Source organism: Sinohyriopsis cumingii, chromosome 7 (assembly GCF_028554795.1).
Source record: "Sinohyriopsis cumingii isolate HCF-2022 chromosome 7, ASM2855479v2, whole genome shotgun sequence".
Lineage (NCBI taxonomy): Eukaryota > Metazoa > Mollusca > Bivalvia > Unionida > Unionidae > Sinohyriopsis > Sinohyriopsis cumingii.
The window spans coordinates 84,066,256-84,080,854 of record NC_142967.1 but is presented as its reverse complement, the minus strand read 5'-3'; the positions used below and the strand labels follow the sequence as shown (position 1 = coordinate 84,080,854).

Below are 14,599 nucleotides of genomic sequence, written 5' to 3'. Positions count from 1 at the left end.
TGAGTACTTGAAAATAGAATATGCTAAAAGTTACAAATATAATAAAGCATAACATAATCCTTTGTTTAAATATACCAAACATACAGCAAACAGTGACAAGTAACCTGTGACAAAGTAATGCAGTACATACCACTGGAAAAATACAGCAGTAAACCACTAATACCATGCACCTCTAGTATATGATAAAAGGCATGTGTACAACTAATTGGTAAAAGGGATGTACACTGAAGCCAAGTCAATCTTCTCAGATGATAACCAAGAAATTTAAAACATTTTTGTATGTGCATTTGTCTGTATGTATCCCAAGCTAGTCCAAGAAATGTTACCAGTGTTAAGTTTGTACACATAAAGGTATGAAACTGACATCTACCATGTCCAGATTCATGGTTTCTCCCATCTGTTTATTTAGTGTCGATTCTTGGGGTAAATACAATAAAATCAGTAAGGGCTGCAATAAAAGCTGTGGCAGTGTTCCACTATATTCAGTGGATGTCCATAGTGGACACACCTTACCTGTGTAAATGTCCACCTGACTGACTGGACATTCTATGATCCATGATGGGCATACTGTACCATTTGCATGCTATTTGTTAACGAAAGTCATGTTTAAATTTAGATTCATATCAATAGCAAGTTATGAGACAAATGAGTGGTATATAATTATGCAGAGAGTGCATATATATATATATATATATATATATCTATCATAAAACATGTTACTGGTAAGTAATAGTGACAAATCATTTTCAATCCATTTTTAACAAACATAACATTTTAGCAAAGTTAGATGACATGCTAAAATTTGGTGATTTACGGTAAATGTGGCAGGACTTGTAGAAGTCCTTCCATTCCTCAGGGACTGTTCAACCAAAACATGATTTCATGTTTACAAGTCTCTGATCATAGGTCTGTAAAGTCGTCTTATTATCTTGACGTGCCCCAAATGTTCAGTCCGAGAGAAAGCTTTAAATAAACCTTCTCCTGAACAACAAAAAACGCCTCAGGCCACAACAGACATCATAACACAAAGCCAATCTATTAAAGAAACATCCCAAATGCCTATGGGGACTGTGTCATGATGAAATCAATTAGAAGACAACAAAATCTCGTAAGCACATACTTATTCAGATGCCAGGTCTTTCTTTGGTATGGTGATAGTACTTTTCAGTATGATCACCAATCTGTACAAGCATCTGGGCTGTAGATGGACATGCCAGATGTATATAAAGTGTACAGTATCAATGACGCTGGAAACTCATCATGGTAACCTATTTTTGCAACTGAAATGTAGTATGTAGATGTGTAATAATTCATCTATATGTATGAACTGTGTGATATTATATTCATGGTTCCCACACTTTTCTAAATATAAATTTCCAGGTCTTTTCCAGGATGAAATTAATTTTTTCAAAGTTAACATATGACCATCTCGGAATGGGATTAAAAAATATTTTGGATTATAAAACGCATTTTCCAAATCTGAAGATGTTTTTCTTTCAAGGCTCTCCAAAACATGTCAGAAAAGAATTGATCATGTACAAGGTTAAAAATTTCATTATTTAAGGACATTTACAAAAGGGTTGATTTAAATTTTGACAAAAGACCTTCAAATTTATACATTGTTGTATAAATAAGGGATGAATTTTTGTAAAATCAACTTGTCTTCTTGTAGTTCAATAAACCAGTCCCCAAACCTACATTTATACATAGGCTCTTATCGTTTCTTAATATATAATAAAAGGGATGACAATTTCCCATTTCTCCTGCAGTCCATTTAAGATCTGAAACCAATGCTTCAAGCTACAAGTCACTGTGTAATAATTTCACACCAAAGATCGTCTAAGAGATTCAACATTTTTCTAATCGGGTTTTCCTCCAAATATTCCAACCCCTTATTTCACATATGGACAAATAGGATGGAGTGTGGGTTCAGAGCAATTACATATAAAAAAATTGGAATCTGCCGCCACCGTAAGATAGCTTACCAGCTGGCCTAGCAAATTTAAACTATGTTATATTGACTTACAACTGCATGAAATTGATAGGAAAACTATTTATTTTCTCAAAAAATGGCAAGTAATATAATCATTATGTCTTTAACCCGCTAATAGACTAAATGAAATCCGACCCGGTACTAGCCATTTGTGTTAATAATCACATGACTTCACAAATCTTAACCCTTTACCTCATACAACCGTCTTTGGACGCCTCTACATAAGTCGCATCGAAGCGCCTTTTGACACTTCTACAAAAGTCCCATGGAAGCGCCTTTTGACGTTGGCTGTAAACATCAGCCATTTTAAGCCGGTTTTCGTAGCGCCACCGTCGGGGAAAACCCCTTATTAGACACGACATTCATTTCTGCGAATGACAATTACGTCAGATCACGTGGTCACTGTTTATGTACTGGTCGATATCTGCTATTTAAAGCAACTGGGTCGTAATCTCCACTCTCCAAAATGGTGGTCGCGGATTTCATTCAGTACTTATGAAGTTTTCATGATTAGAATCACAACTATGAAAGATTCAATAACCTAGGTAAAGGCTCTGATATTGATTTAGGCTGCAGTTAGTTTTTATAAATTATCAAATTTAGATGACTTAAGTGATGTAGACACAAACGAAAAACTTGTATATTTTGAGTATGAGAAATGGCAGCTACGGTTGGTCACACGGCCTCACTGACATGACGGTGAACAAGTTCTCTCCAGATTTTAAAGCACATAACAAATTCTTCCGTGATAAATAATTACACAGCTATAACAATCGGACCTTACTCTTAAATTGTTCCACATATAATAGATGTGTACCAAAAATGGAAAATGGTTAAAATTGCTGTTAAACGTTAACATACACTACATTGCTTAACAATTCACAAACAGGCTATGCGTATGCGGTCGACTAGATAACAGGTGTTCTATTTATAGCGAGCTGCACTTTGTCACTATGCTCTATGAGGTAAAGGGTTAAACAACGACATCGGAAGTCCAACAGTCATGTGATATCAACAACAAACTCCTTTTCAATGTTGTACAAAGTTTCAATCTTGTTAAATGAAAGTCGGATACCTTTGGTAAAAACCAGAAAGAACATATAATTCTCAATATTTTTATTTCGAAAACTACTATTAGAAACTTGCCAGTCTGATTCATAAAGCAGATAGTCTGGTTCCCTGCTTCGTATGCTCCCTGCATGAGAGATCACATGTCAACGTGGTAGTCACGTGATACAACAAAACTCCAGAAGTTGGTCTCGGAATAAACATAGAGAAATTTGTGCCCTTTCGTTTTTGTATTTTTATTTCAATGACTTTCATTTTAAAAATATTCTACAATATCTGAAAATGACGGTTGTAAGAGTGTGTGTTCTCGTGCAACTAGCAATCGAAATCGCTAATACCAGCTCCATTTCATCAACGCATTAGTTTTATCATCGTTCAGCAGATTAAAGACATAATGATTTTAAATTTTCATATTGATTTCATGCAGGTATAAATCGATTTAACGTTTAAGTTTGCTAGCCATCTGCTAAGCGACTTGGCTTTAATGCCACCATGTTGGCTTCTAGTGATGCTAGACTAAATTTCATACCTTCCATAAAAATAAAAATTATCATTATCGACCTATGAAACTAAAAGTCTACTAAACGAATCTAATCCACAGAGCATTTGGATTGTCTCAACAAATATATTTATGACAAGCACCCAAATGATCCATACTGCAACCTCCTAATATTCTGGTTAGAACTCGATATATTTAACTCACAATCAGTTCAGTTACGACTCAATTACATAACTGTTTCGGGTGTCAAGTTGTGGAGAGAAATTCATGGGTTTTTCCTGACTTTAGTCAATATTTGCAAAATTCAAGGACTTTTCAGTCTGGAAAAAGTTATCATTTCTCCCAACTTTTTCCCGATAGCGTGGGAACCCTGTATATTGCTATGATATCTATCCTGCTGCCGGAGAATTTCAACACATACTGCACTATGAGTATAACAATATATGAAATAAATTGTCAACAAGAAGGAGAATAAACCATTTATGTAGTTTCATGGCTAATATTAACAGTATCTCAGAAACTTAAACATGAAAACCTGATCACAGTATGCCTCAATCACATATTTATTTTTCATGAAACAATATCCCAGAAAATGACCAAAACATAAAAAGCCAACATCAGTGAAGCATGAAAAGTATATCAGTAAGGAAATGAAACGTGAACTGACAGACAAAAGGTACATCTCCAATGCTTGTAAGACAGCACAGGGAGAATGTGTGTGTCTGTGTTTGATTTGAATTTTTTTCTTAACTTTTTAAAAAATTCAGTTACATCACTACAAAGTCTGCAGTATGGCAGTTCATAATCAACCCTAGAAAACTGTAGCCACTGGTAACTCACAATTTGTTATGACAATTCACTAGCCATATAATGCTGACAACGGGTATGGGGAGGACGACAACTGTCAACATCAAATATATAATAGGTACAGCTAAACAAAAAATACTGACATTGCATATTTGTCTGTTTTAAAAATAATAAATACTTCGGTTTTATTACTTCTTTTTTAACATAATAATTGCAGTTTTTATAAAAACATTTTATCTAACCTATAAATCAGCCACTGCAAGCTTATGCTTATGTCTGCCCACGTTTGCTTGGAGCCATGAAGTACCATTTGTCAATGGCTTGACTGGGATCGTAAATCTCGGCTGGCGGTCTGTTAACAACCAGCTGAAGCAGATCACGCAGGGTGGAAGTGTCTAGAGCCAATCTTTGTTTTGTTTTTATTCTGTTTACAAAACTGAACCCTAGATCTCATGATGCAGTTGAGACAGCAACACAAGCTGTGGCTTCTGGAAACTTCAATTATTTAGAAAAAAAATTAAGTAGCTATGTTAAATATCACCGTATACAATAATTAATAATCCAATCACAGGATACCCAACAAAGTGAGGGACGAATAAAAGACACTGAACCAAAAACAAAGAAAAGAATGAACTTAAAACAAAGCATGTGATGCCCCACTACGTCTGAGTGGGATAAGGTGCTTGCCACAGACGCAATAGTCTCTTCTGAATCAGAACTTATCCAAAAATATTGCGAAGTTACTTCAGTACAGATTCGCAGTTAACCGTATGCCAAAAAAGGGTATGTGCCTCTCGCCCGTGCATGGCACATATTCAAGATGTACAAAATGCAAGTCAAATTGATTGCCAGTAAATAAATAAATTTTAAAAAAGATAGAAAATCATGATTTTTTTTGGGTGCAAAATATCGCCTATGTTATTTTCTGAACTTGCAAATGACATTTTCCCACTCGCAAATAGCTAGCTTGCAAGTGGAATTTTTGACGGTTGTTCATAGTGATGTCTAGTACCGGGGCATCATGTCCCACCCAGTCACATTATCCTGACAGCAGGCCGACCAGTCCTAACACTAACCTCTTAATGCTGAGCATCTAGTGAGGCAGCTGTTAGTATCGTCTTTGGTACAACTCTGCCAGGGTTCAAACATGCAATCTGCATCTGAGGTGGAAGCGAAAACCACTTAGGCCACCAGAGCAGATAGCATGGGGAGAAACAAGTGGTACTGGTGTTCTTTAAACAAATATCCTTCCACTGCTGTAATGTTGTAATGAGTCTCCATGCATAACTTGACTAACTTGCAAAACCCGAACTTCCCAATACAAATATGAAAACTGAATCAGTTGATATGTTTTGCAAACTTCACTAAAAACAATCACTGCAAAACTCCATTTAGGAGTAGCATACCAAATTCAACTACAATCAAATGTCAAACCACTTCATATACATGTCCTATATGCAAAATCCCATGAGTCTTCTATACCAGTATACTGACTAATTTTTTATCAAGGAAATGTGACCCCCTCCCCATCTGAAGACCAGGCTTCCAGTGGTCTGAACATGAACTCTGCATATCACTAGTACCACAGCTGAGGAAAGAATGCTCAGTAGTAAATATCATTATCATTTCAACTTGTTCTCACCTGTCAGACAACAATATTACAATTACCAGTCATTCAAAGAAGCTCTTACTCTATGACACCATTTTAAACTGTAGACTAGTTTGTAGTTATCAGATTTAATTTATTCTCTTTGAAGAAAACCAATTCTTCCCGAGTGTCAAAAAGGCTATCAAAGTCAACCCATATGTGATGCTCCTATAATAGATTTAGTGAATGCGGTAACGAAAAAAAAAAAAAACAATTCTATGGACAGCATAATGATTGGTAGTAATATGAAATATTTATCTTTATTTGCTAAATGCAAACATGATAGAAACTTTAAGTTCATACTTAAGACAAAATGTATTATTGTCAAGTTTAAACTAACACCACAACCGATTTGAAAAAAAACACCATTTGAAAATATTGTACACCAACCCACCATTTGAAAATATTGTACACCCATTCATAAACGAGATAATGCTGCATCTTAAAGCAGTTAGGCCAAATCATGGTATAGTATTAACTATTAGTATATCAGTCAACTATAGAACATTTCCTCACTAAGTACTAACTGTTAGTACTTCAAGTAACTATACAGCATTCCCTCACTATAGTACTAACTGTTAGTAGTTCAATTAACTATAAAGCACTCCCTCACAATAGTACTGTTAGTATTTCAGGTAACTATACAGCATTCCCTCACTATAGTATTAACTGTTTATTGTTCCAGTTAACTATACAGCATTCCCTCACTATAGTATTAACTGTTTATTGTTCCAGTTAACTATACAGCATTCCCTCACTATAGTATTAACTGTTTATTGTTCCAGTTAACTATACAGCATTCCTTCACTATAGTACTGTTAGTATTCCAGTTAACCATACAGTTTTCCATCACCATAGTACTAAATGTTAGTATTTAAGTTAACTATACAGCATTCCTTCACTATAATACCCTTCAAAATAATAAAGTTCCTACGACAAAGTGGGTGTGGTCATAAATCCGATGTGATAAGGAATGCAAAAGTTGCTTGCAGTTGGTTAAGTTTATTTAAGAAAATGAAGAAAAATATACTAATGTTGACAAAAGTGATTAACTTGGGTCTCGTTAAAGAAGGTTGACATTCATTTAACAGACTTCAGCTTTCCTCGGCTACCTCCACATTTCAACAGACAGAAATGTATACGTCAATGGAATTTGAAAACCTGTTCACCTGCTCGTGTCAGAAATTTGACACCATCAGAAAAAAAAGCATCAAAGAAAGTATAGTTGGACTAAAGCAACTGACCTTGGGCAAGACAACAGAATGCTCCATCTACCGAATCATGTGACATGATGACCTGTACACTGCAAACATTCAGTATTTGGCAAAGAAATATGTTTCATTAATCTGTTTATATGAAATGGTTATTAATATTCTTGAAAATGGAAAATAACCAAGTTGCATGAATCACAAAGCAGCAGACAATAGCCATATTTGTAATTTCAAGTTCTTATAATAACTTGTTTTATTCCAATAAATAATAAAAATCAATTTTATGACAGCTTGAAAACATATTCACAACAAAGGAAATCCACTCAAAAAGCTGTTACTGTATTTATTATAAGGTCTTATCTTCATTTATTTAATTAACTTACGTTTACGCTTCAAGGCAAATGAATTAAAAATATACACCAAAATAGTTACTGTTTAGAACAGGGGTCTCAAGCACACGGTCCACAAAGATGTATCCTGTGGCCCACAAAATATGTGTGTAATATGGATTTTTAATAAAGCTTTAACAATTTCGCAGTCATACTGCTACAATGTCAGCAGTGTGGCAGTTTACAGTGACAACTAGCACTGGGGCATCATGCTGCAGACATGTAGCATGATGTCCTACCCAGTCACATTATCCTGCCACCAGGCCGACCAGTCCTAACACTAACCTCTTAATGCTGAGCATCAAGTGAAGCACCTGCTAGTACCATTTTTTAGAGTCTTTGGTATAACTCGGCAGGGGTTCGAACCCGTGACCTCCCACATCCGAGGTGGACACTACCATTTAGGCCACCAGATCAGTCCCCACAAAACGAATGGCATCACAAGGTGTCATTAGAAATAACAAAGGTGGTGTGGCCCTTGGGCCATTGAAAATGCCCTTGTCCGGCTCTCAGGGTGGTTTGAATTTGAGACCCCTGGTTTAAAAGGATACTGTTGTACATAATAATTTTTAAATTCTACTCTGTTCATGAGATGACATTTTTAATACTGATGCATTCTGATGTAAACATACAAATATATGCTTAATATATTGGAAGATAAATATCGGAAACCACTGCTTTTGTATTTCTTTCATTCCACAACCCTCCTTCAGCTCCATGACTAAAAGCAAAGAGTAACTCAATTATATGAAAAACTGAGATGATCAGAGATCTCGGAAACGCTTAATTACGTGTATTTGGATGCAATTTTTTATCTGGGATGCAGAAAATCTCCCACGTAGTAGTCAGGTTAGGGTTAGCACGTTTTTGTAGCAAACAGTAAAGTTTCACGGCACAATAAATACGTTCTAATCAAGATGACAAATGAAGCAATGCTTTTATTTTAGTTTGTTGCGGACTTTTTCAAGCAAAGGCGTCAGCTTGCTTTGATGACGGTGCATGTGTTACTAAAGGCGCAGCTAAATGCTCCCTCTGAAGGACCAAACAAATACCCATTTGTTATTGCTGTGGCAACATCAGATATTTGTAGAACAGTGAGACAGATTTTTTTTAATTTGCTTAGTATATATCAGTGCTTCAAAGGCAATAAGTTTTCTTTGAAGTTGCAGCAAAACTATTTTTTCTGCCATCTGGTATTTTTTTAAATTGCCATCATTTGGTCGATTGTAGTCATTTCACGTTCCCACCTTCCAAGGCCAGATATCAGCTTAAGCGGATTATGATATAACAATGCACTGTTAAGGTGATTTGTCAATATGAAACAAGGATTTGTTTATGTAACAATAGATTCAAGTGCATTTTTATATCCAAGTTTGCGGCTTCCTGTCATGGTACCTTTGAATTTCTCCAAACCAAAGACTGTATATACAGTTTTTATCAGCCAAAAATGGTGCTGCCATAAATATCGCCAGATGGTATATTTTGTCACCAATAATGAAAACAGAATAGCCATTTGCTAAATTGGCGAAGCCCAACGTGATCCCTGTTATTGATTTCATTTCCGATTGTAGCCGTATAAATATTGCCTGCAAACTCAAAACCATGACACATCGAGACTTGGACAAAATGACATTTGCACATTTGGACAAGTATTTTGGGGTTAAATGGAAAAATGATGAAGATTTTAAAGAGATTCAGAAGTGTGTTGAAGTTGTTAGAACTGATAGTTCGGATGCGACACTATCCAAGTGTAAGACAGTATGTGATGTCTGACTTAGTATTTGGAACCAAAAGTTTCCTTGGATTGTCAAAATTCATTCTGATGGACAAACAAGAGCTATATGTCAGTGGTGTAAAGAATGTGGAAAACTGAACTCAATGGCAACAGCTGGTTCTTCAAATCTTCTAAGTTCTGCATTTTCTAGGCAGAGGCATCTATCTGCTGCTGAGGCTAATCATGCAAAACAACTGTTCAACATGTAAGTAATATTTTGTTCTCTATCTTTCTAGCTTTCCTTACTACTACAAGTATTATAACTACTGTTATTTAAGGGGAATTTGTGTGCATTTGCTTTTTAAACCAAACCCTGACCAAGGGTTAATGCCCTCCAACTTCATTGGGATGTAAGTAATAATTGCTGGAATTTGTAATAATATGTCAAGTCAATCATTAATTCCTTTATGAAGCAATCATTTTATTCATTACAGTTAATTGTTGTTGTTGTTGTTGTAGGGTTTAACGCCATTTTTCAACACAAGATAGGCTATACATGGCAGCCAGTATAATTGGTGGAGGAAGAACCCTGGAAAACACTGGGAATAACCACCGACCCAAGAGAAGCTAATGATGGGCTTTCTCACATATCAACGTTATCCTAGCCTGAGACTCGAACTCACACATACAGAGGTGAAATGGCAGTGATCCGTAACGGTGAGCGCTTTAGACCACTCAGCCACTTGGGGCCCCTCATTACAGTTAAAGAAAATTTAAAATTTTGCAAAATTAATATAATAAGTAATTAAAATGATAGGCAAAGTTCTTTCTCAAAAAATTAATATTTTTAGGGACATCATGCATGTTGTAATGAGCATATTAAAATTTTTAAATATTAGTTCCAATAAAATATATTTATTCATTTTTACAAAAAATTAATTAATCAATTAAGTATTAACGAAAAGTGTTGGAAAAGTACCCTGTTCCAAAACTACCACTTTTACTGACATTATCTTGCAATGTATACAAAACAAGATAAAAATTGTAATATACATAATTTAACATTTATGAATTTAGCTTCTTGAAGATCAGAAGTAATGGGAGTCAGAAGGTGATTGTGACAGCACAAAAGAGGCACAATTCAAAACAGTTTTATTACAATGTGAAAAAGTGTCAGCCACTGAGTCAGTACAACAAAGTAATCACTCTCCAAATCAAGAACAAATGTCTAGACCTTTAAGGTCACAAGAAATTGTACACAAGTGAAGAAATAAAGATGGACATGTTGGAGGCCATAAACTCTACTTTAAAAGTAATAGCAGACACCAACATGACTAATCGGTAAGATCCAAACAACCTCGAATCTGCAGTAAATATTAATGTACATTGTGATGCGTTTTAATTTTGATGGCAAAAACAAATACTGATTTTGGTAAATTTGGTGCTGATTGCTGGTTACACTGTTGCACAGTGCATTGTTAACTCAGAAACATACTTACTTTTGAACTACAGACTCAAGGTTGTTTGGGTCTTACATTTCGTTAATGGTGAAATCCAAGACTATTCGAATGCAAAAAGGCACTTCTAGAGGGCATTTTGTCCTAACGTCAAAATCAGCAAACAATTATTGTATTTTCTCCATTATGTCACAGACAGAACGAAATGTGTCAAGCTGTTTTGAAAACTGAACTATTCTTGATTACGACTGGCTTAAGTTAGAAATTAGCAGATGCAATTAGGATAAAGTAAAAGTGTTTGAACTACCAAGGGGTGCAGAATTCCCTTGTGTTATATAGTTAAAGGTTAGAACTCAAAAATAACATGCTATGTTAGATATACATGTAGGACTGTCGCGGGGCATAACTGTTTCTGGCTTCCCGTTTTCTGTGGCTGCTTAGGTTCCAGAACATTGGTCTGCTTTTACAGCATACTTTGAGATAAATTTGGAACTTTTTAATGTAAAAACATCGGAACCCAAAAGAATAAATATCCGGATACATGTTTATGGTATTAAGCGGCCCGTGGAGGGAAAAGCATGTGTTTTTGCGAAGCGTTGAAAAATTTTAGTTTTATTTCCATACATTAACACATTGACCCCTGGCGACAAGAATACTCATCATACTTTTCCTCCCTGATCTCCCGCATGCCTCGTTAATGTCGCTGAGTTTACATAGCTTGTATCCCGAGCACCGAGTTTGCGAGGCAGTATTTGTCTAGGCCTGTATCCCGCACAACAAGTTAAATCGGCGCAAACCATTGGTTGATTTGAAGCCATTTCCTAATTATACAAGCAGTTTAACCAATAAAATTGTAGCTTACACAGATAGAGTGAACATTGCTGAACGGAGGAAAAAAAATTTGACTTCGATGGAAGCAGAAATAGTGAAAATATATACATCTGAAAATGATGCAAATTGATGAGAATCAGCAACTGGGAGCAGACTTTTACTTGACAGATTCTGACAGAGAATTTTCTGGATTTTAATCCGACGAGATTGATGGTGACATCAAAAAAGCTAATGGAAGTAACAGCAGTAGTGACGAGAATGAGAATGTTGAAGAAGAAGAAAATGAAAGTAGAGCTGATCGATGATCGTAAATGATAAAACACACATTGACAAGAGGCTATACAAAGGACCAGCAACGGATTTAGACCCTGATGCAAATGAATTTGATTTCGTGCAGCTTTTTTTTCTTTTGAATAATCGTTAAATAAATGTTTGGGAAATATATGTTGTTAACATGAGTGTTCATAGTTCAAGGTTTGTTAAGTGTTTTATTAGTTTTAAAAATTTCAGTGAAAGGTCTAAGGAAGAAAGGTAAGTAAAGAGCAAGTAAAATATGCCCATTTGTGTACAGTATTCACAGGATGTTCAGTTTACAAGAGACAAGTGGAATTTCTGTGTACATAAACTATAATTATTTCATGTGTTGATGATGTTAATAATTCTGTGTGAATTCATAATGAATTTTATGGACTATTCACGGCAAGAGAAGCAAATTGGCAAGCACATCATTTGTTTTCACCATCATGCATTAGTTTTATTTCTGCATGTACCATGAAATTTATACCATTATGTATGTAAGTTTATTGAGAACTGCCGTGCCAAATTTCAGCTGAATTAAATGAATACAAATAAAATAATAATTTTATTGCAAGTAGCCCCCTCTATAAAAATCTGCAAGCCAATTGCTGTCAGCTAGTCTCAGGGATACAGGCACTGGAAAGGCTAACACTGCTCTTGGTGATCTCTGCAAGTATGCTGCAGAGGACTGCCTAGCTGTCTGGCTCAAGGGTTAATGTGTTAAGAGGAGGTAATAATCATAAACAACACAGTAGGTCTTAAGCTGCCAACAATTTTGAATATTTCCATGTATATTTCATATTTCTGAGTAACCTCTATCGTACGACGCCTCAATTCAGGAGTCCTATATCTGGTTGTTTCAGCTATATCTGCAATGACCGGTGCATAGGCCAAGTTATCCCTCAAATATTTACCGCATTGACCCCATTGTCGGTCAATGGCTTTAGTGTGCAAAACTTGATTAAATAACTTCTTGAGGTTATTTCATACATATATATTGATTTTCATTCAGAGAGTGTTTTGTTTCTTCTCTTGAAATGTATGTATTCAATTTATTTAACTGAATGGTATCATGGCAAGATTATACCTGTATGAATTTAGTCCTAGAAAGCTCTATTCAAAATAATACAGATAAATGACAAAGAATGATGTAAACGATGATTTTGGTATGTTTCACATATTTCCTATTCTTCTCTACTGATTGGATGTGCCACCTGCTAAGAAGGTTTTTTTTCTCTCTCTCTGTTGCCATTCGCTAACTTTTTTGCATTGTTGGTCATAGGAAAAGGATCACTGAGTTATCTCCCTCTTATTATGGACCCTTTACAAATATTTTTCATTTCTGAAGTTTAGTATTTATAAATTATATATTCTGTTGAAACAATATTTATAAACATGAAAAAGTTGTAATTTAGGTCCAACATTTGTGTTAGATTTCATGAAAATAAATATGGGGTCGGGAAAAGGGTACACATTGTTTGTCCTAGTTAAAACTGAAGCTATAAACATGTTTTTGGGCACAATCATGAGTTACTGACTGTTAATTTTTATGATATTAACTGGGACCATGTTTTTCTGAAAATTGACAAAAATGCATTTTGAGAATTGACCACCCCCCACTCATGTTATGTCCCGAAATCGCGCCAAGCTGCATCAAATAGACAGTTGAGACTTAATTTTAATCATTCTTGGCTGCATCTCCATTTAAAAATAGCTTGATTTACTTGCAAAAACTGGTATTTCAATTTTCATGCCCAACATCTAGCTGTTTTACATTGTAGGACTATACTTAATACAGCTCAGCCGGTAGCAGCTTTGCTTATTTGTCTCTCTTGTGGTTTTATTACAGGATGCTTCAATAAATATTTCAAATTCACTATGTTTTATGACTATCTTTACAAAATTAAAACCAAACACAAAACTCCCCTCCCCCAACCGACCCTCGACAATCGACATTACACTGGACCTTTTCCATCCTAAACGCTCAATCGGCATGGCCGACGGATCAATATCGTGTATTACAAAATGGCGGAACACCGGTTAGGAACAAATGCTCAAAAACTAAACTAAAATGTCTGTACAAAGAGTATGCAACCTGAACAAAATTTCCGTCAGTCGCCAATAAACATCAACCAAAGCTCATAAATTAATTGCATCGGCGAGTGACGAGTAGGGTAATTTCCCCTCGTTATATGTGCATAAATTTCACAAGTAGAATTTCTCTTGCGATTGGATTTCACCCTGTAATCACTGCAGAAAGTGAAGTATGACTGATATCAGCATAAACATTCGATAAAACAAAGAATAATGTGTTTCGCTTACTTACCAAAAAGAGGGGAATATAATTAGAAAATCCTAAATATACCCCGCCAAAGTGTGACCCAGATCCACGAACAGGGCTGTAATAATATGCAAATAGCCTGTATCGAAACACCAAAAATAGAAACAGAAGGCTGTTCCAATAAATAATACTACCCAAATTGTTCCCTCTAATAGCATGTGATTTTTATTTTTCAAATATAGATCATTTGATATTTATGACTATGGATTTAAAAATTAAATGAAATAATCTAAACCTTTACGTCCTACACATTCAAAGATAGTATGCGATTTTTGTATAAATTATCTTGTTTCGATGAAAGTAACATATACCAGTAATTCAGCTCAGGGATTACGTCAGACTGT

The 14,599-nt window shown here is 35.3% G+C and overlaps 1 protein-coding gene across 8 annotated transcripts in view; it reads right to left on the bottom strand.

Moving 5' to 3' along the window:
• The window catches only part of LOC149795652 (alpha-adducin-like), a 160,104-nt gene extending 145,764 nt beyond the window's left edge, over positions 1-14,340 (bottom strand). For all 8 annotated transcript variants that reach the window (XM_089965476.1, XM_089965481.1, XM_089965482.1 and 5 more), the window contains exon 1: positions 14,241-14,340. The gene's annotated coding sequence lies outside the window, so the exon portion shown is untranslated. The remainder of the gene's footprint in view (positions 1-14,240) is intronic.
• Between the last annotated feature and the right edge of the window lie 259 nt (positions 14,341-14,599).